General features: G+C 35.4%; 1 protein-coding gene across 1 annotated transcript in view; it reads left to right on the top strand.

Annotated features, from left to right (window-relative positions):
• LOC144615073 (uncharacterized) overlaps positions 1–27,647 on the top strand; it is a 430,524-nt gene extending 402,877 nt beyond the window's left edge. The window contains exon 7 of the mRNA XM_078441574.2: positions 27,475–27,647. The gene's annotated coding sequence lies outside the window, so the exon portion shown is untranslated. The remainder of the gene's footprint in view (positions 1–27,474) is intronic.
• Positions 27,648–27,886: the final 239 nt, after the last annotated feature.

The following is a 27,886-nucleotide window of genomic DNA, read 5'->3' as shown; positions in this document are numbered from 1 at the left end:
ACTGATAGCTGATGATGGCAAAGACAGTCTGAGCATGGCTACTTAATAGCTCTTCATACTGAGAGTAGATGTGACTTTTTAAAATAGTACATATATTATCTACATTGAAAATGTATTTATTCCCTTTATATCATCAATAGAGAATTATAAATCAGACTATGTCTGCATAAGACTAATCATCCAGATATAAAGTGAAAGATCCCATCGCTTATCCAGGCACTTAAAGACACTGGGTATTTCTAGTGCATTTAGGGGAAATTATACAGATGTAAGTCAGACAAACATGGAGATGAATCCCAATTCTGACTTTAATCGTGGTATCTGATAGCATGTTCCTTCACATCCTTGCACTTCCAGTCTCTTTGAAGTCCCAGCTTTTAGTTGTTTGCTTTAGGTTTCAATGAAATGAAATAGCTAAACTACTATCAGTTCATGAATGTTGAGTTTGTTCTTTTAGAAAAACTTAGCTTTGGAGTGCTGGGTGGCTCAGTTGGTTAAGCTTCCGACTATTGATTTTGGCTCAGGTCATTATCTCATGGTTCCTGAGATTGAGTCCTATCAGCACAGAGCCCACTTGGGATTCTTTGTCTCCCTCTCTCTCTGCTCCTCCCCCACTGGTGTTCTCTCTCTCTCTCTCTCTCTCTCTCTCTCTCTCTCTCTCAAAATAAATAAATAAAACTTAAAAAAAATGTCAGCATTGGAGAGCCTGGGTGGCTTAGTCGGTGAAGCATCTGACTTCAGCTCAGGTCATGATCTCATGGTTCGTGGGTTTGAGCCCCATGTCTGGCTCCTTGCTGACAGCTCAGAGTCTAAGCCTGCTTCAACTTCTGTGTCTCCCTCTCTCTCTGCCCCTCCCCCCCCCTCAAAAATAAACAGTAAAAAAACCTTTTTTTAAAGTCAGCATTTTATAAAAAAGGAACATTAAAATAAAAATGAACATAAATGATCATGAATAATGCTAAAATATATTATTTAATTTTTGCATAGTGATTTTTACAGTTCTAAATATTGTAGAACTGCCCATGGGTCCTGGTGACATGTTTATGTGAAAAGAAAGATTGATTGTGTTTAAATGGGCAAATACTGTAAAATTATCTACCTGTCTAGGGGAGTTTGTGTGTGGGAAGGGGTAGAAAAGTCATATACATTTTTCAAAGAATTATGTGTAAATACTCATTTTTCTTGACATAAATTTAATAATAAAGCATATAGTAATTAAATAACCAACAAAGAGGAAGATAAATATCATCATGATGATATAATTTTAATAACAGTATCTGGCATAAGAAATCATTAAAATTTTTTTGCCATTGAAAAAAGAAAAAAACAGTAAAACATGCTAAATCTGGTTCACAACTCTAATATTAAATTAACAGTATAAACAATCAGATCTAACAGACAAATTGTTAGTGTGTAGTGTTAACTCCCCTAACCTCAACATGGGAAATTTTAAACAAGTATTGTGAGGCTCTTTAATAGCTCTGGTGAACAGTAATTATAAATATACCATCATCTCCAGTCTCAACAGAGGAATTGCCCAAGTTCTTTTGCAGGGTTGAGATGCTTTACATAGAAATTCTGGCATCTTTTGGATCCACCACTGAAAAGATGGTTTGACTCTGTCTTTGTTCACAGCGTAGTGTTTTCACTGATACTATACCTTGAGCTTCCCAGATAATTCACTAAGAACATGTATTGAAATGTGGCCATATTATAAAATTTCTCATTTAGATGTGTGCCTTGTTATGATGAGCATTTGCTAGAGATGCTACTCTTTTAAAATTGTCAACTTGGAGTCAGCAAGTTTTATTTTCAGAAGATTTATTTAAAAGCAGCTCTCAGAGCCTTCCCAATTGGCCTGGAAAAAAAGGAAATTATATCTTAGTGTCTAGACAGACATTACCATCAAAAATATCTTGGAATGCAAAGCTCAGGAAACTTGGGGAAAACTTCATAAGAAACAGGGATCTTCCTGAGAGAAAAGGGATTTAGATGCTGAACTTTTTAAATAGATCAAGAAATACACCAAGATCCCCCTAAGGAGAACTCAGTAGTTAAAATCTAATATTAACATGGCACTTCCTGTGTATAGGCACTGTTGTAAGTTTTTTTTAATTTTATAAACTCATTTAATATTTATAAAAACACGATGAGGATTGTCACCATTCTCATTTTAGAGCTAAGGACAATGGGACAGGGAGAGTTTAAGTAACTTGCCCAAGATCACACAGCTAACAAGGGAAAGACTCAATAGCTTAAGCAACCTGCCACCGGGGGCTGAGCTCTCATCCATTACATCAGACTTGAAATTGGATAACCTGATTTCAACTGTTAAGACCTTTATGACTGTAGGTGATATTTGGTTCTACCCTAACCTATAGGTAGGCTAGATAGGTAGGTACCTGAAAGCAGTCCTCACCTGCTTCCACATGCTCACCTACTCATCCTGAAGAATTTTAGATGATATAAATATAAGATAGAGTTGAAACTTTCCAGAGAAATGAGAGATATTTCAAACAGACAACATATCCTTGGGAGATAATATTTTAATAACAATAGGATCAGTGGCTACAACAACAACAAAATACTAATGGCTGAAAAAGATACTATAATAATCTATCAGACATTTAGGACCAGAATTCATCACTTTGATGTGAATACAAATGTTCGTGAACTATTTGGGGAAAGGGGAAACTTGAGAAAAGAGGTATTTTCTGTTTATTTGAAAATTATTCCATAAGGACAATTTTCTATGGTATTGACATTTTGGTAATGATTAGAATAGTTCTTTACCAATCATGACATGTACCTATCCCCTTAGAAAATGGATAAAATGTTTTCTCCTAAGTTTTTTGAGTTTTCTATGGGGAATTTATCTTAGATGGGACACGTATTCTGCCTTATTTTTCTTCTTAAAGTTTTCTCTGAATCGTACAAACTTCTTATTGAATTCAGGTTATTATTTTTTCATTAGGATTACATGTGTTTTGCAGTTTCTTGGAATTCAGGTATTTAGCAAAACGGCTATTTTGAATTCTACATTTTCTTAAACAGAAGATATAGCCTGGATTTTCTTTTCTTTCCTTTCCTTTCCTTTTATTTTCTTTCCTTTCTTTTCCTTTTCTTCTTTTCTTTTGTCTTCTTTTCTGTTTTTATTTTTATTTATTTTTTATATGAAAATTGTTGTCAGGTTGGTTTCCATACAACACCCAGTGCTCATCCCAACAGGTGCCCTCCTCAATGCCAACCACACACTTTCCCCTCCCTCCCACCCCCCATCAACCCTCAGTTTATTCTCAGTATTTAAGAGTCTCTTATGGTTTGCCTCCTTCCCTCTCTGTAACTTTTTTTCCCCTTCCCCTCCCCCATTGTCTTCTGTTGAGTTTCTCAGGATCCACATATGAGTGAAAACATATGGTATCTCTTTCTCTGCCTGACTTATTTCACTTAGCATAACACTCTCCAGTTCCATCCACATTGCTACAAATGGCCATATTTCATTCTTTCTCATTGCCAAGTAGTATTCCATTGTATATATAAAGCACATCTTCTTTATCTGTTTGTCAGTTGATGGACATTTAGGCTCTTTCCATATTTGGCTATTGTTGAAAGTGCTGCTATAAACATTGGGGTACAAGTGCCCCTATGCATCAGCACTCCTATATCCCTGGGGTAAATTCCTAGCGGTGCTCTAGCTGGGTCATAGGGTAGATCTATTTTTAATTTTTTGAGGAACCTCCACACTATTTTCCAGAGTGGCTACACCAGTTTGCATTCCCACCAACAGTGCAAGAGGGTTCCCGTTTCTCCACATCCTCGCCAGCATCTATAGTCTCCTGATTTGTTCATTTTAAGCCACTGACTGGCAGGAGATGGTATCTGAGTGTGGTTTTGATTTCTATTTCCCTGATGAGGAGCGATGCTGAGCATCTTTTCATGTGCCTGTTGGCCATCTGGATGTCTTCTTTAGAAAAATGTCTATTCATGTCTTGTGCCCATTTCTTCACTGGATTATTTGTTTTTCGGGTGTGGAGTTTGGTGAATTCCTTATAGATTTGGATACCAGCCCTTTGCCTGATATGTCATTTGCAAATATCTTTCCCATTCCATCAGTTGCCTTTTAGTTTTGTTGATTAGTTCCTTTGCAGTGCAGAAGGTTTTTATCTTCAAGAGGTCCCAGTAGCTCATTTTTGCTTTTAATTCCCTTGCCTTTGGAGATGTGTCGAGTAAGAAATTGCTGTGGCTGAGGTCAGAGAGGTTTTTTCCTGCTTTCTCCTCTAAGGTTTTGATGGTTTCCTGTCTCACATTCAGGTCCTTCATCCATTTGAGTTTATTTTTGTGAATGGTGTAAGAAAGTGGTCTAGTTTCATTCTTCTGCATGTTGCTGTCCAGTTCTCCCAGCACTATTTGTTAAAGAGACTGTCTTTTTTCCATTGGATGCTCTTTCCTGCTTTGTCAAAGATTAGTTGGCCATACATTTGTGGGTCTGATTCTGGAGTCTCTATTCTATTCCATTGGTCTATGTGTCTGTTTGTGTGCCAATCTCAATTCTTTTATACTTATGAAAGGCTGTTTTGTGACCCAGTATATGATCTATCTTGGAGAATGTTCCATGGGCACTTGAGAAGAAAGTATATTCTGTTGCTTTGAGATACAGAGTTCTAAATATATCTGTCAAGTCCATCTGATCCAATATATCATTCAGGGCCCTTGTTTCTTTATTTATTCTCTGTCTAGCTGTTCTATCCATTGTTGTAAGTGGAGTATTAAAGTATCCTGCAATTACCACATTCTTATCAATCAGGTTGCTTGTGTTTGTGATTAATTGTTTTATGTATTTGGGGGCTTCCAAATTCGATGCATAGACATTTAAAATTGTTAGCTCTTCCTGATGGATAAACCATATAATTATTACATAATGCCCTTCTTCATCTCTTGTTAAAGCCTTTAATTTAAAGTCTACTTTATCTAAGTATGGCTACTCCAGCTTTCCTTTCACTTCCAGCAGCATGATAGATAGTTCTCCATTCCCAAACTGTCAATCTGAAGGTGTCCTCAGGTCTAAAATGAGTCTCTTGTAGATAACAAATAGATGGATCTTTTTTTTTTTTAATCCATTCTGATACCCTATGTCTTTTGGTTTGAGCATTTAGTCCATTTACATTCAGTGTTATTATTGAAAGATATGGGTTTAGAGTCATTGTGATATCTGTAGGTTTCATGCTTGTAGTGGTGTCTCTGGTACTTTGTGGTCCTTGCAACATTTCACTCACAGAGTCCCCCTTAGGATCTCTTGTAAGGCTGGTTTAGTGGTGATGAATTCCTTCAGTTTTGTTTTTTTGGGAAAACCTGTATCTCTCCTATTCTGAATGATAGACTTGCTAGGTAAAGGATTCTTGGCTGCATATTTTTTCTGCTCATCACATATCCTACTATTCCTTTCTGGCCATCCAAGTTTCAGTAGATAGGTCTGCTACTATATTTATGTGTTTACCTTTGTATGTTAAGGCCTGTTTATGCCTAGCTGCTTTCAGAATTCTCTCTTTATCCTGTATTTTGCCAGTTTCACTATGATATGTCATGCAGAAGATCTATTCAAGTTACGTCTCAATGGAGTTCTCTGTGCCTCTTGGATTTCAATGCCTGTTTCCTTCCCCAGATCAGGGAAGTTCTCAGCTATGATTTGTTCAAGTACATCTTCAGCCCCTCTCTCTCTCTCTTCTTCTTCTGGAATTCTTATGATACGGATACTGTTCTGTTTGATTACATCACTTAGTTCTCTAATTCTCCCCTCGTACTCCTGGATTTTTTTTTTTTATCTCTTTTTCTCAGCTTCCTCTTTTTGCATAATTTTATCTTCTAATTCACCTGTTCTCTCCTCTGCCTCTTCAATCCGCGCTAAGGCCTCTTCCATTTTATTTTTTACCTCATTTATAACATTTTTTAATTCATCATGACTATTTTTTAGTCCCTTGATCTCTGTAGCAATAGATTCTCTGCTGTCCTCTATGCTTTTTTTTCAAGCCCATCGATTAATTTTATGACTGTTATTCTAAATTCTTGTTCTGTTATATTGCTTAAATCGGTTTTGATCAATTCATTAGCTGTTGCTACTTCCTGGAATTTCTTTTGAGGAGAATTCTTCTGTTTCATCATTTTGGCTAGTTTTCTGTCACTTATGCATTTTAAAAGCTTGTTATGTCCTCTGCACCTGCGAGTACTGCTATATTAAAGGAGGGTCATACACTGTCCAGGGTCTGGCCCTTCAGGAGGTGTTTTTTCGGGGATTTTTACTTGCTCTCTGTTGTTGTGACATTAGTTATTTTATTACCCTACTCATAGTAATATTTTGGACCCTCCACCAGGTGTGCTTTGATTTGTTCCTTGGAGTAGCCCTGTAAAGGAAAACAGATAGACAAACAGGAGACAAAAACATGCAAACACACAAACAAATAACACAAACAAACAAAAAACTAAAACTAAAAACAAAAAACCCCAAAGTACCGACTATAAGTAAAGAAGAGGGTGGAGGCTGTGCTGATGAAAGAGCACATACAAAGAGAGAAATGGCAGGAGCAGTGGGAGGGGTGTGGCGGGGGGGGGGGGGGGGGGAGGGGGGGGCGGGGAATAAACATTGATTAGGCAGAGAGACTAAAAGGCTTAATCCAGAGAGAGGGAAAGGAAAATAAAGAAAGAGGTGGGGAAAACGAAACGAAGATAAAGTTACCCAGACGGAGAAACTATACGGCTTGATTATTCCAGAGAGAGACAAAGGAGTGTAAAGAAGAAGTGTAGAACAGGTATCAAGACAATGGGTTAAATATGTCTGTTTAGACAGACCAATAACCTGTTTAGACATCCTAGGGGAGGGAAGAGATAAGGAGGAGAAAGGGGGGGGGGGCAAAAATATATCTATATATCCAGAATTGACCTAGAGTTAATCCAGGCAATGCTGCGTAGCTTGTTGGGAGTAGCTCTCCGAAGGGTTATGTGCCCCTCCAGTGGATAAGCAGTTATCCAGTGCAAGGGGGCGTGGTTTGGCTTAATCTGGATCCCCCTCCACTATGGGCCCCTGAGTGATCCCTGAGGCCCCGCCTTGGTGGTGGTGGTTGGGGGGGTAGTAATGGTGATTCCCCAGTCTCTTCTCTGTGGAGCCGGACACAGTGGACTCAGTTTGAGTCGTCCTCACTAGGTTGTGGGCACAGAGGGAGCTGTCCTTCTCACTCCACCAACTCCCCTGACCCTGTGCTTGGCTAGGATTCAAAGTCCTGCTCTGTAGGCTCTGCTCTGGCACTGGGGAGGTGCCTCTCAGTGCGGCGATATGTGGCCCCAGCTGGCTTTGTGCCACAGCACTTCAGGAAGGACCGCCTTCTCCTACTGTAGACTCAGCTGCCACCCTGGCCGAGAGCCACCGGGGTGGTGGACACAGGCAGCCTTTGTCTTTTCCCACACCACTCCAGGGAAATAGTGGCCTTTTCTTCCTGCGGACTGTTCCCTTGGGCCAGCCACTGCACCCGGGGTGGGGGGTGGGGGGGCACTGCACCTGGGGGTGGAGGACTCAGGCAGGTTCTGTACTATCATATGCAGCCCTCCACGGAGGGAACTACTTTCTCCAGCTGCGGACTGAGTCCCTGACCTACCACCGCACCCAGGCCTGGCTCCCCTCCTCCCCAGGTGCACAAACAGGGAGCCAGCTCCAGTCCGAAGAAAACCCCATAGTTAGAGATCAGATCCCTCTCAGTCTCAGTCCGATGTCTTTCTCCTGTCCAGATATGGTCATGCACTTCCCTGGCTGCTCTTTCTCTTCCCTTTGCCCCTCCATAGCAGGGTGTCCCCCCCACTCTGTGCCCACGTGACCTGGTTTTATCTCCCCCAGTTCACAGTTACCAACCTTTTTTCCAGCTTTTCCATTTTCTTCCTAGTAGATTTTGTCTCTTTTCCTCCCAGGCTCTGGTGTTCAAAGTACTTTGGCTTCTACACTTCAATGTTTGAGAGTCGCTGGAAGTATGGTTTCCCCCTACTTCCCCACCATGTGGGCCCCTCTGGAATCTCTTCTTTTCTGTTTTTAGAGAGAGAGTGCAAATGGGGGAAAGGGTCAGAGGGAGAGAGAGAGAATCTCAAGCAGGCTCCACACTCAGTGCAGAGCCAGATGCAGGGCTCAATCCCAGTACCTTGGGACAATGACTTGAGTCAAAATCGAGGTCAGACATTTGACCAACAAAGCCACCCAAATGCTCCTGTTCCCTGGATTTTATAGTTGGATTCAGACATGTTGGTGGTGCTGTTGAAAGCTCACTATTTGATTCTTAATGGAATTAAAGATTGGAGCTTTGGCCTGGCCAGGGCTACCTCTTTTTCCCCTTTGCTGTTGGGAAGTTCCTGGAGTAGAGTATTTGTCAGTTGAAGGAATTCCCAGTCCTCATACCGCTTGTGTCATCTCAAGCTTCAGGCTAGAAATGAGGTCAGAGATGCAGTCTCTCTTTACTTTTGTTTCAAGAAAAAGGTCAAGGCCAAGAATGAGATAAGAATACAAAGAATGGTGTTCTTTTCTTCCAGTTGTAAGGCCTTGAGTTACATAAGAAATTTGCTTAAATATTATTTCCCATATCAGTTATTTTAATTTTTTTCAATGAAACATTGGGAGAGGACTTGGGTCTTTCATTCACACTCCATCTTCCTTGGAATCCCACAATTCTTGATACTTTTTTATTTATCCCCAGTACATTCATACTAACTTATGAACTTTCTCAAATCACAGCAGAGAACAAACAGCAAGCTGAAAGGAGCAGACCTTTGAGAAGCAGAATTGAAACCTGAAAGCATTAGGAAGCCAGAGTATAACTAATGTACTTTAATTAATGAAAATAATGGCCCTGCGGTACTGACAAAATGCTAAATTATGTGTGATGGCTTTTTGTTTAAGCAAAAAACATTGTGAACAATACCTTTTAGATATATTTTAGTAAAAAATATTAAGAATCATGTACTCTTATTAGTGTAACTTTATTTTGGAAATATCCTAATATGGAACATATGTTGCTTGCCAAATATGGACTAAATTAGCTATTGCTCTATACCCTATGTAGTATTATTCTGTTATCTGTGCTTATATCTTTCTCTCCTTTAACTTGACTGTGTGATCCTAAGAGTAAAGATGATATAAATCACATGCCTTTTTAGACAAGGTTAAACGGAATGCTGGACACTAATTGAAAGTTTTATTGCCTGTATAATTTGAAAGGACAGCAAGGAAGTAATGGTACTGCAATTCATGATATGTGAACAATTTATCTTTTTTTACTATTATGAAAATGAAATGAAGTTGAACAAAATTATTTTCATAGTTAATGTTGAAATAGGTAATTTGAATATTCCACTAAGTTGAGACAAATGTTTTATTTTGAGACTATTTTTAAAGAAAAAAAAATGAAACACTTCTTTAATCAATCAAAAAGATTAATAAAAAGGAGGAAAAAAATGGAAAAAGTAAGCTGAAATGAGGCCAACCAAGCAGGAAGAAATGAATCAAAACCTATCAACAATCTCAATCACTGTAAATGTGCCCGAACTCGCCAATTACAAAACAAAGATTATGAGACTGGGTTATTAAAAATAAACTAACCAAAAAAAAACAGATATAGCTGTATCTTGTTCAATAGAGATTGAGCTAAATATGACACAGAAGATTTGGAAACAAAAATTGGAAAAAGATATACCCCCAAAACTCACAAAACAAAACAAAAGCTAGCATTGCTATTTTAAAATGACACTAAATGGGCTTTACTCATTTGACAAGTACTAGACATAGTCTCTCAATGAATAAGGAGTTACGAAACACCCTTTTGCTGTGCAATAACTAGATCCTAATACTATAGATTCTCTGATTCATTGCTCATTTAAAAATAGATAGGAGATCTCTTTATTAATTCCTCACTGCAAAATACAAACAGAAACAAAGAAGGGGGCACACAAATAAATAACGGCTCAATCAGGACTCGGAGGCAGATGGACATTAGGATAGCGGGGAGTAGTGCCTCTGTACCAAAAGCCCAGAGCACATACCTGAGTCTGAACTACAAAGGTCAGTGACCAGGAGTGCAGAAGGAGCCAGGAAAGAGCAATGAAGAATCAGCGAATTGGACCACAATCATCAGAAGACACATAGTCCTAAGAGTAGGTGTGGGGATGTTTTCCAGTGGAGGAAAAACAAGGAAAGAAGGACGAATCTGAGTATGTTTAATTTGACATAAAACTGAAGGAAGGCTTGAAATGGTCCTGGAATCAGAACAACCAAATTAACTTTCAACCAATGAAGAAATGTAACCTCCTTGAATGGAAGTTTTCTCAGCCATCATACAGGATTTCCACAGATTAAAATCAAGCATCCCCCAATGACAAATATTACTAAAAATAAAAGAAAGCAAGGTACTCTGAGAGATAGGACAAATAAACTACAGTCCTAGAATGTTAAGATGTGTAGAGTAAGATAAGCTATACTAAGTTACATTTGAAACGTAAACTTACTATTTGTTAATATTGCTTTTCATTTGTCACACCTAAGTCAGCAGAAAGCTCTGCTCCACACAGGCAGGTACTTAAGCTCTCTTTGTTCCTATGTTATAACCCCCTAGGTTTTTGCAACAGGGAAAAACAGGGACTAGAAAATTGGGTATGGGATCTGCAGTATCTCAGTCCAGACACAATTCATGACACTTCTGCTTATATTTTATTGACCGAAAACTAGTCATAGGATCCTATATAAATTAAAGGTACTGAGAATTGTATGGAAGCAAATAGCATATTGATTAGCATCAATGCCCCTGTCACAATTGAACAAGTTTATATTGTCACACAGAGAATACAACCTAAGTATTAAAATGTTGAAATGAAAAGCCTAGTGGGAAATGAGTAAATGACATATTAGTCCTAGTTTTAAATGAGTGAATTAGAAGATATAATAAAATATGTACCCACCTAATAAAGTCAAATAAAATAATTAAAGCAAGAAAGAAACTACAAGAAAAGAAATAGACCTATCCATCATATTGGGAAGTTTCAACATGCCACTATAAATTATTGTTAGGTCAAACTGGCTTTAAAGACGTCAATTATAGCATAGAAGATTTGAAAATAACCAACTTTAATACGCATTCAACTATTAGTGAGTCCATGATATTTTCAAGCGTCCACATGTGACTTAGAGCAATTGATCATTTTTTAGGCCATAAAATATATCTTATAATCTGCAAATACAGATGTTACATTAACTAATCTTTCCAGCAATTATGTAAGGAATGCAATATCTTTTCAATAAATCTATTTTCTAAGTTATACAGTATTCTCATATTGTTATCATTAGTTTAGTAAAACTAATTTACTACTTTACTGGTTTTCAAGTGAAGATTTTATATTAGAACAGTTTAGACCTGGTAAATATTTGAGAAGAGAGTTCAGAGAAATCCCAGTTTCCCCTATTATTAACATCTTATATTAGTTAGCTACATTTACAGAAATTATTAATATGTTATTATCAGCAAAAGTCCATGCTTTATTCAGAGTTCCATAATTTTTACTTAATATCCTTTTGCTGTTCCAAAGTCCCATCAAGGATATCATATCACACTTAGTAATCATGTTCCCTCAGGTACCTCTTGGCTATGACAGTTTCTCAGTCTTTCCTTTTTTGACAGTTTTGAAAAGAACTAGTCAGGTATTTTGTAGAATATCCCTCAATTGAGATTTGTCTGATGTTTTCCTCATAATTAAGCAGGTTTATATGTTTTGAGGAAGAAAACAGATGTAAAATGTAATTTCCATCACATCATTTCAAGGGTCCATAATATCAACAGGAATTATAATCGATGTTAGCTTTGATTTTCCATTTGAGGTAGTTTGCCAGGTTTCCCAACACCTAAGTTGCTATTTTTCCTCCCTATCCATATTACACACTTTGGAAGAAAAGCACTAAAGGCATAATCCATAAAAGAAAAGATTGATAGGCTGGATTTTATTAAAATAAAAAAAAACTTGTGATATGTGAAAAACCATATCAAGAGAATGAAAAAATAAGCTACAGACTGGGAGAAAATATTTGCAAAAGACATCTCTGATAAGGATTTTTTCCCCAAAATGTATAAAACCTCTTGAAACTCAATAGTATAAAAACAAAGAACCACACGTTAAACACCTATACAGACACCTCACCAAAGAATGTATCTAGATGTCAAATAAGCATATGAAAAGATGCTTTACATCTTGTGTCATCAAAGAAATGAAAGTTAAACAAAAATGAAATACCACAACACACCTTTTAGAATGTCCAAAATCTGAATCACTGACAACACCAAGTCCTGGCAAGTGTGTGGAACAACAGGAACACTTCCTCATTGCTCCTGGGAATGCAAAATGGGACAGCCACTTTAGAAGAGAGTTTGGTGGTTTATTTTAAAATTAAACATACTCTTACCATGGGATCCAGCAAACGTGCTCCTTGATATTTACCAAATATATTTGAAAACATGCCTACACAAATACCCGCACATGGATGTTTATAGCAATTTTATTTGTAACTGCTAAAACTTGATCTGCAACCAACGTATCCCTCAGTAGTTTAAAGGATAATAAACTGTAGTACATTCAGACAACGGAATATTATTCAGCACTAAAAAATATGAGCTATCAAGCCATGAAAAGACATGGGTAACTGTAAATGCATATTACTAAATTAAAGAACCCAATCTGAACAGGCTACATCCTGCATGATTCCATTCATGTGATATCCTGGAAAAAGCAAAATTACAGAGACAGTTAAAAGATCAGAGATTGCCAGGAGTTTAGGGGCAGGAAAGGGATGAATAGGCTAAGCAGAGAACATTTTTATGGCAGTGATAGTATGCTGTGTGGTACTCTAATGATGGACATATGTCATTAAACATTTGTCCGTATCTATAGAATGTACAACACCAAGAGTGAGCCATGATATTAATCATGGACTTTGTGTGATTGTCATGTGTCATTGTTTGTTCTTCAACTGTAACAAATTTACCAGTCTGGTGGAGGATGTTGATAATGGGGGAAGCTATGAATGTGTGGGGGCAAGAGGTAAATAGGACATCTTTTAACTTTCCCCTCTAGTTTGCTGTGAACCTAAAACTGCTCTGAAAAACAAAGTCTTGATAAGATAAAGAAAAGAAAAGAAGAGGAAAGGAAAGGAGAGGAGAGGAGAAAGAAAAGGAGAGAAAAGGAGAGAAAAGGGAAGGGAAGGGAAGGGAAAGGAGAAGAGAAGAGAAGAGAAGAGAAGAGAAGAGAAGAGAAGAGAAGAGAAGAGAAGAGAAGGAGAAATAATTTTAAGAACACACATCTGATCAAGGACTTTTATCCAGAATATTCATCAATTTAAAATTCAACAACCAAACAAGCAAATAATGCAGTTTAAAACATGCAGAATATCTAAACAGATGCTTCTCCAAAGAAGATACACAGATAGCAATTAAGCACATGAAGAGTTATTCAACATAATTTTTTATTAAGGAATTTCAAATTTAAACAAAGATGAGCTGCTACTACAAACCTACTAGAATTGCTAAAATCAAAACAAAAGAGCAGACAATACCAATTCTGGCAAGAATGTGGAGCAACCAGAATTCTCATTCTTTGTTGGTGTGAACATAAAATACACCAACTTAGAATACTTTGTGGCAGTTTCTTATAAAGCTAAACATGGCGTTACAATATAACCCAGCAATTGTGCTTATAGATAGAACCTCAATTGATTTGAAAATTTATGGCCACACGAAAACATGATCACAAATGTTTATAACAGCTTTATACTAACTGTATATTTTTATATTTATAAACATATTTATACTAAATATAAATACAGAAGTATGAATATTTAGATGATTTTTATTTTATATATAAAACATAAATGTAATTTTATTTATTATTTTAAAATACATATCACTATTAGATTATTTTTATTTCAAGTAGGAAAGAGTTATTGGTTGGAATCTGGTTGCATTTACTAAAATAAGAATACTTGAGATACGTAGTTTTTATTTTATTTTGCTTATTTCAGTTTGTTGTTTGAGAGCTGGGTTGGGAGGATGATGAGTTCATTATAGTTTCATTTTTGAGAAGTGAACTAATTTACACCATCACATGAAGTTGCCCAATAGGCTGTTGAGTATTTACATCTGTAAGTCAGGAGAGATGTCTGAACTGGTGGTATTTGGGTTTGAAGTTCAACCAACTTGGTTTGTTGGGAATGGTTGTATGTACTGACCTTTTATGACTTGGGTGTCATGCAACCTACAAGTGGCTGAAAAATATATTCTGAGCATATCAGGGTAGGGAATATTGACTTCAATGAATCAGGGCTGCCTATTCGGACAAAAATCAGTACTTCTATAAAGAAATAGATTGTGTTTACAAGTACAAAATTAAGTTGCTTAAATGCAAAATTTGCTTAAATAACTTAGGCCTCTTATCCCAACTTTGTTTATATGATGGATTTTTGAAAAATTTTCCTTTGTTTTTCAAAAAAATTTTTAGTACTTTCTATGTTGCTAGCATCATGCTTGCTTGGCGCCCACTCTCAAATTATATGAAGTGGCGATTATATTAAGTTGTGATCTAAACTAATTTTTATAATAAGACAATAAGTAACTTGAGTGAAAAATCATTTATGTAATATTTTTTCTTTCTTACAGAAGCTAACATATCCTTTCACATTGTAAGATACAAGAATTGTTTATATTGGTTTTGAATATTAGCTGTATGTTGGAGGGGAGCATTGTCATTTATCTTATAGAAATTTAAACCTATATTGTTATTCTAACACTATATTCTGTATTCTAATACTCTGTGCATAGAGATTAAAGAAAACAACTAGGTCATGAAACAGTTAATGATTCTTTAAAATAATATGGAATTTCATAGTGGAACAGATAGAACAAATAGGCCTTTGAACTCCTAGTTACATTTTCTTTCCATAAAGCCCACTAATTCTCAATCCCTTTAAGGTACACATGATCTTCTGTGTAACTTGAAGGATATTTAATTTTTTATATATTGATAAAGAATACATCTTCCATTTTTAGCGGATGTTCAGAATTACCATTAATCTTTAAGAGAGCATCCTGCCCCACACATCACTATCCCTGTGGGGCTCTAAACAAGTAATATCTTTAAATAGAAATAATATTAGACAGATGTTTGCATGGACACTGGAGCTATAAATGTTTTAAATAAAATAATTTTTTTCATAAAAATTTAAAGTAAAAGCCAAGGCAAAAACATTTTTTAAAATTCTTTGAAATATTTTTGGAACGTGTCTGGCATCAACAAAGTTATAATTAACCACAAGAAATGTAGTGTTTTTTTTTTTTTTATTTTGGAGCCTGGTGGGATCAAATAAATTTACCAACTTATTTTACATACACATCACATTGAGTCCCTACTATGTGCACTGGGGACATATTGGATAGTCATTGTCCTCAAGGAATTTGAAAACTATGGAAGAAATATAAACAAGAAATTTTCATGAATTATGATAGATGCCATTAAAATATAGCTATTAATGGAGCACAAATAAAGGGGCATATTTCTGGCTTTAATTGTGTGTGTGTATATTTGTTCATCTCTTGGAGAGAAGCCTGGTAGCATTGTTCATTGAAGGCTTTTCAGAGGAGAAAAACTTAAGCCGGGACATCGAGATGACACATGAGATAGCCAAAGGAAGAACACTGTACAGACATTTCAGACAAATGACATTCAGACATTCAGACATTCAGATATTTCAGAATGAAAAATACAAAGATTGGAGTGAGAAAAGTGCATAACATCATCAGGAAATTGCAAGCAGTTGTTTCCTATTGCTAAATAAACTTGTTAGAGTCATTCAGTGGCTAATCCACTCACACTTATAGGATAACTCTGTATAATGAAAGTGAAATAGACCTAATATAAAAAGGTATTCAGTCGTCTTCCCTTTGGGTCACATATTCCTGGACCAAACGTACCAAAAATACTGACCATATTTGCTATTACAACTGGTTTGTAACACACTTAAACTTTCAATTACAATGAATAATAAATTGCTTAACTTGAAATAAGACATGACAAATATTTTGGGAAGAAGTTATCTATTAATTCTGTTCAAACATAGATGTCAGAGTATTGACTATCAGCATTCTTATGCAGCTTTTCATTAAGAAGACTATTGACACAGAAGAAAGCTTAGGTGATAATGATAGCAATAGATAGATAGATAGATAGATAGATAGATAGATAGATAGATAGATAATAGAAAGAATTTTCATGTAATTTTTTATGAAGTCCTGAAAATGAAACCTTAAGAACAACTATAAAACAAATATACAAATGTAATATTTATTCATGGTAATAAAGCTACTATATTCACTGGATATAACAGGCTTGAGGAATGAGGTAAGTATCTTAATTTAGGAGTACTTCTTTTGGGAAGGAGGTATTTTAGTTCCTCAGGGTTTTGAATGGGAAGTTTATACTTTTTGATCACGAAGCATATGCCAAAAACACTCCTTTGTAATTTGCATTTATATATCTTTCATAACCTAAGAAACATAGAAGAGGAGAAAAGAACCTTAGGAAACCTAAGTAAACTTAATCTATTAGATCTTTAAAAGCAGTTGGGAAACAAAAAGCATGTAGTCCAAAGCATGTAGCATGCTTGGTTTTAACAAATATCACTATCAGCTATATTCTCATACAATGGCAGAAGTGTATAATGTAAATGTTCTTGTTGGTCTAGCTTACATTTGAAAAGTCAGGGGGCGCCTGGGTGGCTCAGTCGGTTAAGCGTCTGACTTCAGCTCAGGTCATGATCTCGCGGTCCGTGAGTTCGAGCCCCGCGTCGGGCTCTGTGCTGACAGCTCAGAGCCTGGAGCCTGTTTCAGATTCTGTGTCTCCCTCTCTCTGACCCTCCCCTGTTCATGCTCTGTCTCTCCCTGTCTCAAAAATAAATAAAAAACGTTAAAAAAAAAAAAATTTAAAAAAAAAAAGAAAAGTCAGTGCTAAGAATAATACATATAATATATGTTAGTGCAATAAAAATAAAATCAATGTAAAGGACATCATTTAAGTCACGTGATTATAAATGATTTTGTTCAGGGCATTTTTTTCCCCTCTCACAACTGAAATCTAAAGAATAGCTCGAGAAAATAGAGAGCAGTGTCCTTTCCCTTGCCACAGGACTCAACGACAAGGCCAGATGTTAAAAACTCATACAATTAGGCAGAGTAAAGGTCAGTTTTCCAGTCCCAAAAAATTACTATCCCTCAGACAATGAATACCAAGTCATAGCCCCAGAGAAGATCTAAACCAATATGACCGTTATAGGTAAAATGTACTTGAAAAGCACTTTAAACTAAATCTGGCACATATGTATATGTTAGATATTAGTATTATAATATTAATATTAGCATCATTAACATCATCATTATTATCAGTACTGTAGGTATTAATGGTACTCATTCCTGGCCACCAATACTTCTGCTTATGTAGCTGCTAGTACAAAACTTCCACTTGGTGTTGGACTGCCAAAACTGTTTTGTGCTTGATTGATGAACAATTTGAAGGAACTGAACCTGAAGAATTGGATGCAGATGATCCCAGATTGGAAGAGATACTGGCTTTTGCTGTTTGGGCCCTAAGTGATGACTTAGAGACCTTAGACTAGAATGCTATTTCAGAAACAGGTACTCTTGCATTATCTTTGTATTTTTTGATCAGAGAGAACCATCCTGATAATTTTTCTTCCTTTGTTCCTTTCTTTATCTCTCTTTCTTAGTTCATACAATGTCTATTTATATCTGTATCAAATCTGTATCATCTATCTATATCTATATCTATATCTATATATCTACCTGTATCTATATGTACAACCAACTCCTGCTTTGTCAGACTTGTAAAGCTATATAGTGCTCTACAATAGAATAAATTGATAAATAATATCTTTGTCCTTACTATGAAATTAAATTTTCATAAATTAATTCATACTTGTCTTAGAATGTGTTTTTTCTTAAAATATCTTAAATTTAAATGCATTTCTAATTAATAATTAAACAGCCTATGTTAGATTAGTAATATAGAAACAATATGTGATCCCTTATTTATATATTTTTAAGACAACAAAGTTGCACACAATATGTGATTAGTCATCCATGAATGATTACACTTAGGGATGGGGTCTGGAAAGATGCTTCATTTTTCATGTGATATACTCTAAAAAACTCCCTAAATTATTAACTGTTTTTTTTTTCATATAGTTTCTTTTTTCATAGCCATTATATACATAAAAGAGAAGTAATTTATGAAAGCATACATTTTATAACATTCTGACTATGTATGGACCTGAGTAGTTGAAAGTTACAAAGTTAAGCATCTATTTTTTAAGGGGGAAACTAGTATAATTTTATTTTTTGTAGGTTCCTTCCATTTGCTATTATCTTCCCTCTGGCCTAAAGTTATTCTTATTTATAAATAAAACTTCAGAAAAATGCCTCCTGGGTCATAGATTCCCTCTCAGCTAGCGATTTTCTGCCACGAAAAGCATGGAGTGGTCACTACCAGTTTAAGTAATTGAACTAATGTGTCTATTGAACTTGTAGCTAGGTAATTCAGTTTCTGCCTAATGACGCACAATCTGTCCAGTGCAACACTGAAAAGTGGAGAGCCCAATCCATAGTTTTAGCATGGGTCAAGATGAGATCTACAAATTTACCATACATCCTTTTTTTTTCACTCCAATTTTAAAAGAGGAACTAAAATCAAATGTGTCTTCTATTGCAGGTCTTATTCTACATTCTTATTCTGAAAAAAAAAAGTTTTAGCTGATAGGCTCTTCTACAATGTTAGGAAAATAATAGGGACTGCAATGGCATGTTATTTTCTGTTTATTTTATTTTAACTAATTCAGCAGACATTTGTTGAGTTTTGGAACATAATAGAGAGTAGATCCAGAGAGGTGCCTAGGTGGCTCGGTCAGTTGAGCACCTGACTCTGGATTTCGGCTCGAGTCATGATCTCACGGTTCATGAGATCAAGCCCCACGTTGGGTTCTGAGCTCACATCGTGGAGTCTGCTTGGGATTCTCTTTCCCTCTCACTCTGCCCCACTCTAAATTGCGTGTTTTCTCCCTCTCTCTCTCTCTCTCTCTCTCTCTCTCAAAAATAAATAAACATTAAAAAAAGTAGATCCAGGAATTGCAATCTATTGGTGTAGACACACATGCAAATAAATAAATGAATTGCTATCCAATATATAATAATAGCATCATTAGAGCAGACACTTTCAATGTGTCACCTGTATCCACTTGGACCTTATCACCTCAGAGAGGTCATTTTTTGCCTATGGTCTTTCTCAATCACTAATAAATTATCTGTTTACCAGAATGAAGTTCATGGAATTAATAAGCCCTGAAGATTGTAGAAATTGATGTAAAAATACCCCACTCTTTTTTCTTAGTTACAGTGGCCACTATGTGGGATTAAGATCCTGTTGTACGAAGGGATGACTTCGTTGATAACACATTTTTATCTGCTGCCTTCTTTCCTCTGTCCCATTTTCCATTCTCCTCAGTGTGTTTTCTGGTATCAACCAAATAAACTACTTGCAGTTAGAACTTGTTTGTTTGAGAAGGAAGCTGTGCTAAAATAATTGTCTAAGTATTATGGAACCATTGCATTTTAAATTAACCGTAGACAGTTTGATGTTTCATGGGGTTCTGAGATACAAGGAGAGAAAACTGGAATGGGCCAGATCATGATGAGCAAAATACTTGACCATGTGATCAGGCATTGCTGAAGATTTAAATCAGGGAAATTATTTATTTTCATGCACAGTTCATGAGAGAAACCTTAGTAGGTAGAGAGATTGGGCACACACGCACACACACACACACACACACACACACACACACACACAAACAGATTATTGCAAACATGAGTTAAAGGATTTCCTTTGCTCTGGAAGGAGAAAAAGTTTAGCCCTTAATATCCTCCTATGAAAAGATGCAGAGCATTGTCCCCTTAAAAAAACAAAAACCTGCATCGCACCTATTACATATTAGATATATGAGATGTGCTATGGACAGACTGATTCTTCAAACCCAGCCTTATCCTTTAAGAAACTTGCATTTTGATGAAAGAGATAAGATTTGCACAAATACATTTTCTGAAATGTGAAAAGTTGCATGTACTATGAAAAAAGTAAGATATCATATATTTTTTTAAATTTTTTAATGTTTCTTTATTTTTGAAAGAGAGAGACAGAGAGTGAGCAGGGGACGGGCAGAGAGAGAGGGAGACACAGAAACTGAAGCAGACTCCAGGCTCTAAGCTGTCAGCACAGAGCCTGATGTGAAGCTCAAACTCAAGAACCATGAAATCATGACCTGAGCTGAAGTCGGATGCTCAATCGACTGGGCCACCCAGGTGCCCCAAGATATCAGATATTATATAGACTCTGTACTTTGATGAATTCTGTAATATATTTTAATTCTGCAGAAGAACGGTGTCCTTTTCTCAGATTGGTTATGAATATTAAGTAAGCTAATATATCTCAAAATCTTGGCATAGTGTTAAGTACAAAGTAAGCACTCAGTAAATTGCAATTATTATTGTTTAATTTATCATAATATTTACTTTTATTTTTTAATTAAATGTTATTTTTTGTATATTGGGCTTTTAATTTTTTTAACTTTTTTAACTTTTAATTCCAGTGTAGTTCATGAGATCAAGCCCCATATAATACTCATGCACTATATATAATATAGTGTATTATAATGCTATAATAAAGTGTTATATTAGTTTCAGGTGTACAATATAGTGATTCAATAATTGCATAAATTCTTCAGTGTTCATCATGATAACTCTTAATCCCCATCACCTATTATACCCCCTTACCCCACCTCCTCTATGGAAATCATCAGTTTGTTCTCCATAGTCTTTTTTTTTTTTTTGGTTTGCTTGTGGGTTTTTTTGTTTTTGTTTTTGTTTTTTCTGTTTGTTTTGTCTCTTAAATTGTGCATATGGTATTTGTCTCTTTGTCTGACTTGTTTCACTTAGCATAATACTCTCTAGATCTATCCATGTTGTATATGTAACATCTTTATCCATTCATTTATCCATAGACTACTTCTGTAATTTGGCTACTGTGAATAATGCTGCAATATGCATAAGGATGGATATATCTTTTCAAATTAATGTGTTCCTATTCTTTGCATAAATACTTCCTGGATCACATGGTAATTCTATTTTTAATTTTTTGAGGAAACTCCTATTGTCTTCTATAGTGGCTGCATGAGTTTCGGTTCCCACAAATAGCACACAAGTGTTCCTTTTTCTCTACATCCTCCCAACACTTATTGTTTCTTGTCTTCTTGATTGTATCCATTCTGACTAAGGTGTGAGGTGGTATCTCATTATGGTTTTGATTTGTATTTCCCTGATGATGAGTGATGTTGAGAATCATTTTATGTGTCTGTTGGCCGTCTGTATATCTTCTTGAGAAAATATATGTTCTTGTCTTCTGCCCATTTTTAATTGGATTATTTGTTGTTTGGTTCTGGCTTTTGTTTTTTGGTGTTGAGTTGTATAACACTCATATATTTTGGATACTAACCCTTTATCAGATATGTCATTTACAAATATCTTCTCCCATTCAGTAGGTTGTCTTATACTTTGTTAATGGTTTCCTTTGCTGTGTAGAAGCTTTTTATTTTGATGTAGTCTCAATAGTTTATTTTTACTTTTGTTTCCCTTGCTTCAAGAGACATATCTAGAAAAATGTTGCTATGGCTGATGTCAGAGAAATTACTGCCTATGCTCTCTTCTAGGATTTTTATGGTTTCAGGTCTCACATTTAGGTCCTTAACCCATTTTGAGTTTATTTTTGTGTATGGTATAAGAAAGTGGTCCAGTTTAATACTTTTGCATGTAGCTGCCCAGTTTTCCCAACACCATTTGTTGAGGAAACTTTTTCTCCTTGCATATTCTTGCCACCTTTGTCAAAGATTAATTGACCATATAATTGTGAGTTTATTTCCGGGCTCTTTTATTCTATTGATATATTGTCCAGTATTATACTATTTTGATTACTACAATTTTGTATTATATCCTGAAATCTGGAATTGTGATACCTTCAGTTTTCTTCTCCTTCTTCCTCTTCTTCTTTGTCTTCTCCTTCTTTTTCTTCTCCTCCTCCTCCTCCTTCTGCTTCTTCTTTTTCTTCTTCTTCTCCTTCTTCTTTTTCTTCTTTAATGTTTATTCATTTTTGAGAGAGAGAGCATGAGTGGGGGAGGGACTGAGAAAGAGGGGGACAGAGGATCAAAAGCGGGCTATGAGCTGACAGCAACGAGCCTGATGTGGGGCTTGAAATTAACGAACCTTGAGATCATGACCTGAGCCAAAGTTGGATGTTCAACTGACTGGCCACTTAGGTGCCCTGTTCTTTTTCAAGATTGCTTTAGCTATTCAGGGTCTTCTGTGGTTCCATACAAATTTTAGGATTATTTGTTTCAGTACTTCAAAAAATGCTGTTGGTATTTTGTTAGGGATTGCCTTAAATGTGTATATTTTGGGGAGTAGTATGGACATTTTAACAATTATCTGTTATTCCAATTCATGAGCATGGAATATATTTCCATTTGTTTGTGTTCAGTTTCTTTCATCAGTGTTTTATTGTTTCCAGAGTACAGGTCTTTCACCTCCTTGGTTAAGTTTATTCCTAGGTATTTTATTATTTTTGGTGCAGTTGTAAATGGGAAATTTTTCTTAATTTCTCTATCTGCTACTTCATTATTAGTGTATAGAGATGCAATGGATCTCTGTATATTGATTTTGTATCCATGACCTTATTGAATTCATTTATCAATTCTAGTCGTATTTTGGTAGTGTCTTTAGGGTTTTCTATATAGAGTATCATGTCATCTGCAAATAATGAAAGTTTTACTTCTTCCTTACCAATTTGGATGCCTTTTATTTCTATTTCTTGTCTGATTGCTATTTCTAGGACTTCCAGGACTATGTTGAATAAAAGTGGTGAGAGTGGACATTCTTGTTTTGTTCCTGATCTCAATGGAAAAGCTTTCGGTTTTTCACAATTCAGTATAATGTTTGCTGTGGACTTTTCATTTGTGTCCTTTATTATGTTGAGGTATGTTTCCTCTAAACCTACTGTGTTGAGAGGTTTTTTTTTGTTTTGTTTGTTTTTGTTTTTGTTTTTTATCATGAATGGATGTTGTACTGTGTTGAATGCTTTTTTTGCATCTTTTGAAATGATCACAAGTCTTTTTTTAAATCCTTTTTCTCATTGATGTGATGTATTATGTTGATTGATTTATGAGTATTGAACCAATCTTGTATCCTAGGAATAAATCCCACTTGATTGTGGTCAAGATTTTTTTAATGTATTGTTGGATTCAGTTTGCTAGTGTTTTATTGATGATTTTTGCATTTATGTTCATCAGAAATATTGACCTACAGGTCTCTTTTATTGTATTGTCTTTATCTGGTTTTAGTATCAGGGTAATGCTGGCCTCATAGAATGAATTTTGAAGTTTTTCTTCCCCTTCTATTTTTTGGAATAGTTGAGAAGAATAGGTGTTAACTCTCCTTAAATGTTTGGTGAAATTCGCCTGTCTGGTCCTGGACTTCTATTTGTTTGGGGGTTTTTTGATTACTGATTCTATTTCATTGCTGGGAATCAGTATGTTCAGATTTTCTGTATCTTCTTGATTCAGTTTTGGAAGCTTCTATGTTTCTGGGAATTTATCCATTTCTTCTAGATTCTCAAATTTGTTGACATATAATTTTTTCATTATAATCTTTTCTAATCCTTTGTATTTCTGTGATGTTGTTTTTTTTTATTTCTCCTCTTTTATCTGATTTTGTTTGAGCCCCCACTCTCTCTTTTTCTCTTTCTTCTTTGGTATGTCTGGCTAAAGGTTTATCAATTTTGTTGGTCTTTTCAAAGAACTAGCTCCTGGTTTCATTGATCTGTTCTATTGTTTTTTTGTTTGTTTGTTTGTTTTTTAGTTTCTATTTCATTTCTGCTCTAATCTTTATTATTTCCTTCTTTCTACTGGTTTGGTTTTTGTTTGCTGATCTTTTTCTAGCTCCTTTAGGTGTAAGATTAGGTTGTTTACTAATTTTTAAAAATTGATACCTACCAAATAGAATTATCATGAGCAGTAAGTAGTTAATAATTTTAAACTACATACAGAAATACCTGGCATATAACCAGTGCTTTTTAAGTGTTAGTGATTATTATCAATATACCTTTATACACTTTTTCTTCACATTTCTCCTCACAATTGTGAACACTCAAAATAAAATTTTTGTTTCCCACATAATTTGCGTATTTATTAGAATTGATCAAACATACTCCATGGTTTTATGAGATTAGTGCTTGTACCTGTCAACTTGCCTTTTCTGATTATCTTTTACCTTTCCTTGTATATATTCTTAAACTTCACCTCTATCCTGTACAAAAAAAAATCTAAGTAAGAAAGCAAACAAACAAAAAATTACATGTAAAACTTAACACCTTTAGTCTTCTTTGTTTATAATGTTCATTATATCTTCAAAATATGTAGTAAGTCCTCTGAAGACTTTGGATTACTGAAAATTTGTTCTCAGGGCTTTCAATATGGGAAACTGATATGTGGGTTCTCACAAAGCACTTTATAAGCAAATGTTTAGAAACAGATTGAAATAAGGGGTGCTCTTGATCTTTACACATCATGGAATTTATTAAGCAGAGTTCTAAATATGCCACTCTGATAAAAGTCATCTACAGTTAGATTGTATTGCCATGTACACTGATTTCCTTGGACACAATAACTATAATGATACCAAAATAGAAGTTTTATTTTGAGTGCCCATGGTATGCTAGAATCAATTCTAAGAATTTGATATAAATATAGTATTTCTTTCAAATGAAATGTATTATGAAATGTATTATATATTTCAGTAACAATATATTGTTACTATTATTGTTATTAATAATTTACATATGACTAAACTGTGTTTAGGGGCATTAGCAAAGAGGCATCACTCCATTGGAGAAAGCCCTTCTCATTGTAAAGGCTGCACATAGCTTAACCTGATTAATTCAATCAAAATCACTGAATAGCTTTAACAGGTGAAGCTCTGTGCTTAGTGCTAGGAATTAAATAGAGATGCGGTATAATTTTCATGGCTGCTTCTCTTGACGACTTCATAGGATAATCAATGTTACATAATGATTAAGAACACATGGTCAGGGATTGGTTTGCCAAATGGGAGTGTGAAAATTACTTAACCTCTCAAAGCTCCATCAACTGTAAAATCAGTACAGTAGTAATTCCTAACACAAGGGGTTATTTTGAGAATTCAATGACAGAGTCTATATAAATCAAAAGAGAGTTCCTGGCATGTAAAATGCTAGGTCATTAAGAATGACTAAAAGTTAACTAAGCAATGGTAGATGGGAATAAAGGACATTCCAGGAGATTAAACAAGCATTGAACAGTGGAAATATGTATATTTATAAAAATGGAAATGTGTCCTGCATGGCTGGAAGGACAAGGTTGTGTGCAGAAGATGGCCCAGAAGAGGTTGCTGGGACTAGAGTCTGAAGGCCCTAGATGCCATACTAAGGAGTTAGGTGATGAGAAAATACCAAATACTCAGAGCAGTCAAATGCCTATCCAGGTTTGTATCTTAGAAAAAAAGCCATACTGAAACTGTAGTAGAAAAAACACTAAGAATAATGGAAACTATAAACTGGAGAAAGGGAGAGACTGAAGGTCTGGAAAATTAAGAAAGAGGTTGAACTCTTAGGAGTTGTAGGATTGAGAAAAGTGCCCAGACTTGGGAGTTATTTAGGGCATAGCAGCCAGAGGATTTGCCAATTTTTTTGAGAAGAGGGATTAGAGTGGGAAGAGTCAGGGAAGACTCTGTTCTTAAATGTACATTACTGATTAATTAGTAACACCACTGATAGGAGAGGCAGGAGATAATAAAACAATAAAAGACAATAAAGAAGGGTATTTTAGGTGAGAAATAATTAGTGTGATCTCAAGTATTTCAAATTTGGGTGTCCAGAGGAGAAAAATATGTATGTATGTGTGTGTGTACACACACACACACACACACACACACACTATAGTGTTTAGTTGAAAATAGACACGGAGATATAACTTTGTAAGTTTTGAGCATGAATATAATATTTGAGATCATGAGAGAGAGTGAATAAATCAAGCAAGAATGTAGAGTGGAAGAAAAGAGTCAAAAATAACACATTAGTGAATATTGATATTTAAGGGATAAAGTTAATCCATATTGAAGAGTTCTGAGAGCCGGGAAGGAAAAAAAACAATGGAGAGGAGAGTTTGAATAAACAAAAAGTGCTCAATAATCACAAACAGCACAAAAATTATCATGTAAGATGAACACTGAAAATAGAATATTGAATTATTCTACATTTAGGTGTCAAACATGTATCCTAATTAAGGAGGACAAACAATATTTATGACATTTTTCATTGTAATGGAATCAGTAGCCACCAGAGTTCATAATTTATGAGCAATCTCTCTGCATTATTCTCACCCTTCTACATTGTTTTCCAAGTGAAACATTCTGCCTTTGAAGTTAAAGTATAAATAAATATACAAGTTTTTTGATGATCAAGGCAATGCTACATTCTGGAATTATGTGCAAAACTTCTGAATTCCAGTCATTTACTAAATTATCAAAAGAAATCACAACTGATAACAGACAATATGATTTGAAATTGGTTAATGGTATTTAAAAGGTTCAACACAGAATGTATATAAATACTTTAATACTTTGTTGATGATTCATACCCTGCAGAAAAGTATTAAGTGTTCAAAATTTGCTTCTGTGATGAAAAAAGAAACAAATCAGCACAAAAATCTACCATATTAAAACTTTGGTGTTTAAAAATTAGCTATTAAAAATGAAGACAACAATGGGAAATACAATATTGTGTGTGTATATATATGTGTGCACATGTGTATATGTAAATTGGACAGTAAGTCGTTCCCACATGGCAACATAAAATCTGGTTAAACCATTAATAACTGCTGGGGCAGACATCATCAGACTTCCCAGCACCTATTTAACTTCTGCTATTTTGTACAAAGAACAAGCTGTACATAAGGTAGCCAACTCTGCCCCTCTGTTCTTCCTGCATCCTCTCCCTTTCCCCAACACCCGCCTGGCCACACAAAATTAGTTTGTTTAACAGTATTCAAAACTCCTGCCTACTGTCCTCTGTGATTTGTATAAACACAAATATATTATTGATTAAATCTTTCTCTTCCCCTCCTTTCCTCCTTTCCTCTCTCAACCCCTTCCTTTCCTCCTGCTCCCTCCTATTTTCCGTCTCTCTCCATCTTCCTCTCCTTCGCTCTCCTCCTTCCTGCAGGACATCAGAGTCCAGGGGTCCGCATGACCTGGTGGGACCCATTACCTAGGAGCTCGCTTGCTCTGCTCATGCCTGAGTGAGTCATATACCTTTGAATTACTTGTGATCACTGGATTTGCTGTGGTGTTTTTAGACTTGGATGTCATTAAAAAGTAGAGAGAGGCAGACCTAGAACTGGCTTGATCAAAAAGTAACAAACATCGATAGAATGATTATATTAAAAACAAGATATTTTAAATAATTATGTAGTAGCTTGCTTTTATATAGAGTAGAAACCTTCTGAAGCACTCTTATTTCTTAAAATGGGATTTTTCAAACACAAAGGGATAAGTCAATGCATACAAGTTGAAGGTTTAAATTTTATTCAATACTCCAATAAAAACAATTAATAAAGCCACAGTATATTCTAAAT

This window comes from Panthera onca, chromosome F2 (assembly GCF_046562875.1).
Source record: "Panthera onca isolate mPanOnc1 chromosome F2, mPanOnc1 haplotype 2, whole genome shotgun sequence".
In the NCBI taxonomy this organism is placed as follows: Eukaryota; Metazoa; Chordata; class Mammalia; order Carnivora; family Felidae; genus Panthera; species Panthera onca.
The sequence above is the reverse complement of the archived record's forward strand: the minus strand, read 5'-3'. Positions and strand labels throughout refer to the sequence as shown.